Source organism: Syngnathus floridae, chromosome 3, assembly GCF_059516105.1.
Source record: "Syngnathus floridae isolate MCC-2025c chromosome 3, RoL_Sflo_1.0, whole genome shotgun sequence".
In the NCBI taxonomy this organism is placed as follows: domain Eukaryota; kingdom Metazoa; phylum Chordata; class Actinopteri; order Syngnathiformes; family Syngnathidae; genus Syngnathus; species Syngnathus floridae.
The window spans coordinates 14,347,416-14,352,688 of NC_142415.1; positions in this window are offsets into that span (position 1 = coordinate 14,347,416).

Consider the following 5,273-nt stretch of genomic DNA (forward strand, 5'->3'; position numbering starts at 1 on the left):
AAACGCACATACACACACACCTCAGGAACGAAACGTGAACATTTAATTGGGATTTAATTTGGTTAAAGGCCTGAGGGAGCTTGTTTGGCTAGCTGGTTTGTGTCTCGTTTCCTGCTCTCTATTATCATTTATAAGGGAGAAGAGTGATTAGTGGAGATGTCCAGGGGTTTTCTCCCCATTGGAGACTTTCTTAAAAAAAAAAAAAAAAACACTGGAATCAAATTAAAACAACATGTGATCGCTATTTAAAAAATAGAAGTAAATTTGTGTAACAATAGCTCTTTCATTACCATGACAACCCCACATCCCCTTTGTTATAAAATTGGTGAACCATACATTATTTTCAAATAATGTTGTGCAATGTATCACAATGAAATGGCTGCTATAGTATATTTGCACATTTACCGTATTGCGGTATAGAAAATGAATGGATGGATGGATGGCTTTATATGCATGCATTTAATTGCCACTCTGTTCTTATTAACTTTATCATTAGGCTTAAAGTTATCATACATCCTGTGGGACGCCCAAAATAATTGGAATCTATTACAGCTACATTCATCTCAGATTCAAACCATCTCAATATAACGTGTCAACACGCTATCCACATTTAATTATCTTACGCTTGTTAACGCAGAAATCCATTTGTGTGCACGGTTGTGCATTATCAGTATGTTACTCCTTACACCTGTAGGGGGCTCACTGAGGAAAAAATGAAACAAGGATGAGTGGAAAGAGTGAAGCTTTAAAAGAGAATCAAACCCAATTGTTTGTGTTTCGAAAAAAAATTATGTACCAGCAATAATGAAAACACGGGACATGATTAATATTGTGTTCGTGGAGTGGAGCTGGTCCAGGTCCAGAAATTAAAAACCAGTCACAGTTTGGCTTCAGTCACAGGTGCTTCAACCTGCAGATAAATGAGGTCCCCGAACATGAACATGAACTTTTTTAAATGTTTTTCTTACTATCGTGCAATCAACACATACTTTTACATAAGCATAAACAGGTGGCATGCTAACCTCTTTTCTGGGATTGTTGGGTAGAATGAATAACTGCCATTTCCAATCAATTGAAAAACAAACTATTATTCCTTACGACAAGCATATTTCACCTGTATTAGCTCAATTTCAAACCCTCTCGATAAGACACGATGCCTTTAATCGCAAGCATTGAACTCGATATCACATGCCCGTCCACTGCGCGCCAAAATCTCTGTGGGCTAACACATGCAGAAAAATCAGACAAGCGTTGGTTGGTTGTAACAAAGTCCTCCGTTGACCCTAGCGTTCAATTTAAGCAACACCAGTTTAAAGTCCTGTTGACAAGAAGCGAGAAGCGAGAAGCGAGAAGAGAAAGAGGATATGACATGAGGAGAAATCGGCTCCTTCTGTTGCTTGTCACTCCGGATTATTGAAGACTTACCCAACATGCACCTGGGGGAATCAGTGTCTGTCCACCCGGGTCGCTCTTCTCTCATGTCGAGATACACACGGACACACACACACACACACATTGCCTCATTCCTTGTCTTCCTCCTCGACATACGCAAATATGCACTTATTCTCTCTTTTTCCCCCCCTCCTTCTCCTGGCATTGTTTTGTAAGCGTTTGGGCTCCAGCGGGTCATGTATGTCAGCCCGTGTATGTTTCCACATATGTGTACATGTGTGAGCAGATGTTTGCTCAGGGCGCTCTGGCATGTCTGTCCCTGCTAGCTCAATAGAAATGTGGGACAAACTTGAGATCACAAAAGAACTTTGCATGGCGAGGTATTCAGCCCACACATCGGATATAGCTTTCGTTCCGTCTCTTCTGCATCACGCTGTCCTCATTTTTGGGGGGGAGGAGGGGATCAACTATTCATTACTTGGCAATTTATTATAATTTGCATTATTTCTACATGTTCATAGAGGAGGAAAAATACATCTGTTAATAGAGCCGGCTCCTTGATAATGTCCCTGCAGAATGTGCATCTCCCCTCGATCCCATATTAATAAGTCCTCGAAACACGGCTTTAGTTATTACAGTTATTTATACATTTTACTCCACAAAGCCAGCTTCACACACACCTCAGTGAGCACCAAATATATTTTGTCAAACTCTTTCATGGTAATTCAATGAACCGTGACCTTTGGATGACAATTTTTATGCCAAATGTATTCCCACAATGTTCATTTATTACGAGCTAATTTTACCTCGCCTGCATTTCCCCCTGCGCGTGCATTTGTGCGAGTCTTGTTCAAATGAGCTCTTCATCATTAGCCTCAGCAGGACAAAGGCCTCGCTGTCCACTCCCTGCAACTGTATTGCAAAAGTCAGCTTTAAATTCCTAATGAATATGTCCATGACAAGCGGGGCCAATTAACTGCCTCTTCATGATGAGCGCTTTTGATATAAAAATTGCAAAGCGACGCTGTTTGTCACACAGATTGCAAAACTAATGAACAAACAGGATTTTATTGATTCGTTTGCAGGCATGATTGAACCAAAAGAAGATCCTTTCCTCACTAAACTCTTTTTTTTTTTTCGTTTTCAGCCTTATAAGTCTGCAATAGATGCTTCTCCCAGACAGCCATCACAAGATCTAAAAAATATTCCATTTCCGTACGCGCCCAGGCCGCCTCCTCAGTTTTCCGAATGTTTCCAGTCTATCATACATCCCCCCCTTACTGGGATCAGTGGGGCCATCACGCGCACACCTTTGATGTCTCCTGGAGTTAAGCTGGTTTTGAAGTCAGATTAGTGAATTGTAAACACCCCTTTTAGACCCTTAGACTCTGCGCTGAGTGAGAGAGAGAGAAGAAGTTGTGGGATTAACCCGCACACTGGAGCTCAAAGGTTAGCCAATCTAAAATTGTGCTATGGATAAATTTTGAAATGCTCAATTATGATCCTTCACTAATATTGTTCCATTCTTTTGCTTTGTTTTTACCACCAGCAAGTATGAAATGACAACAGGCATTGTTCAATTGTTTGCTCGGCTAACACAAAACCTACGGAATTGATTTACGGAGGTGTAGCACAAGCCAAACCCATTTCATTTCAGTAAAAATTGGAATAAAGTCGCCACTAATATCTAAAATCATACTATATCATAGTCTAATGTCATGCAACACAAACCAGGAAGTGGCCCTTTAATGTATGAGCAAGTCTTTATTTATTTTCATGGAAATATTTTGCCCCATTTTGCACAACACAACTTCAATAGAAACTTTTACGCCCCCCCCATTCCAAAAAAAACCCACTTTGATTATCAGTTTAACGTTAACAGAAGTCCATGCTGTACTCAGAGCTGTTCTAGTTTGCTTTCTTTTTTTTTCCTCGGGATGCTATGGAGATGGCCAGATTGAAGCAGACAGTGTGTCCGACATACACAACTATGCTTTTGGTATGGACACACGTGTATGGGGGAGAGGGCAGTGTTTTTCAGCTCGAGAAGCCCGTCTGTCTCTTTCACATTCCATTAGTTCCTGGAGCTACATCAGAGGGCAGAGGGAGTGCGCAGGCATTCCTGCAAGACGCAGATGCCAGGATCAAAAGTCAGACTGGCTCCTGTACGCAGCGGGGGAGGAAGACGCACAAGTAAGAAAAAATATGCCAAATAAAAAGCCGGGTGGGTATGCGAGGCAGCAACTTCTTTCCTCAACTTTGGGCCGCATGCTGAAACCACAAAATCCCCTTCAACAAATGCCGGCAAAGGCCACGTGTTCACCTCTGTGCACCTGTGTGCTGCTGTGTTTACTCATCTCTGGGCTATGGTCGCCATCTTTACTTACCGCTCTGCTGCTGCTGCTGCTGCCAGGCTTGATGGGAAACCATGCACCATGCTGCCTACATCTTGTGCCTTGTTTCAGTTATTAAAAGGCACGGGACCAGATGGCGTTTGTGCATGTGTGTGTGCGTGTGTATGTGTGTGTGCGTGTGTGTATGTGTCTCCAGGTCTAACGCTTTGGCTCCAGGCTCTTCCAGAACTGGCACAAGCCCAACTGGGTCATCCATGCACAGCCTCCCTCTCTTCACTCTTCATCACCAGGAGCGCATCTGTGTATACTTGTATGTGTGTGTGTGTGTTATAAAGAAACATGTTCTCAAAAGGATGAGGTTGCTATGCGTCGTGCCTGGCTCCTTGAAAAAACATAAATGCAGCCATGCATCTGACAGTCTCTCCTGGGTTTTTGTGTGTGTGTGTCTTTGTGTTTTATTTAATCTCTTCTTCCTCTCATCAGAAGCCAGGTGAAAAAAATATTCAGTTTCCATATGCGCCCAGGCCGCCTCCTCAGTTTTCCGAATGTTTCCATGTGATTGACCCATGCTTTTTTTTTTCTCCCTCTCACCTGAGAGCTTCAGGACGAGAGGAAGAAAGAAGCTTTGGGACTCAAAGTGGTAGAAATGGACGTACGAGATGTGCATGCTGACATGTGTGCAGGGATACTTGCATGGGATGGGGTGGGGAGGGCAAGTCTCTCTGTGTGGGAATGAGAAAAAAGAATGGGGACAGAAGAAGTGCTGCAGGCCTAGTGGAGCTGTCAAGCAAACCATGGAATGTGATTTTACATCATTTCAGGGAACACTCCTTGAGCTTTGTTCACATGTTCCCCTCAAACATTTGCACGTCAGTGTAATGGTGAAAAGACTCGAGAGGCTTGGACTTAGCTCTGAGCAACACTGCGGCGTCTCTATCTATCATATTCTCTGGATATCAACTCCAACGGGAATGTTAGAATTTGACCAGCAGGAATCTGCTTCTCTTTGCTTGAGGCTTTATGGCTTTATGTAAACTCTTATTATATTGTGCGGGTGTGTAAAGGATTGGGCTGTTGTCCCTAATTAAGTGGCCAGTGAGAGACCACCGTTTCCTTCCCATCTCTGTCTTTGAATCCCGAGTTCACTCCCATGTAATCACATCCGCTGCTCCGTTCCGTATGAGAGAGCTTCATTTTTAGTGTGTTCCTCCTGTTCTCTCCCACTGTCTCTTTGTCTCTCTTTTTTTGGGCTCCCTCTTCCTCTCAATTCGCTCACTTTACTGTTTAATGACGGTAATTTTCGTCGCAGGTCCGAGTATGAGCTGATGCGGCGGGGCTCTCCTCCCCCGCTGTTCCTGACGAGGCCTGGTGGGAAATTGCCCGGCGCCCTCTCCCGTAGCTCGCCGTTTAGTTGTAATAAGCTGGTAAGGCCCTGCGTGCATCCACACGCACACACCTCTTGTTGTGTGCATTAATTACACACACAGCTGTGCGGGCCACGCCTCGCTTTCCGGGTCACTCGGAGAA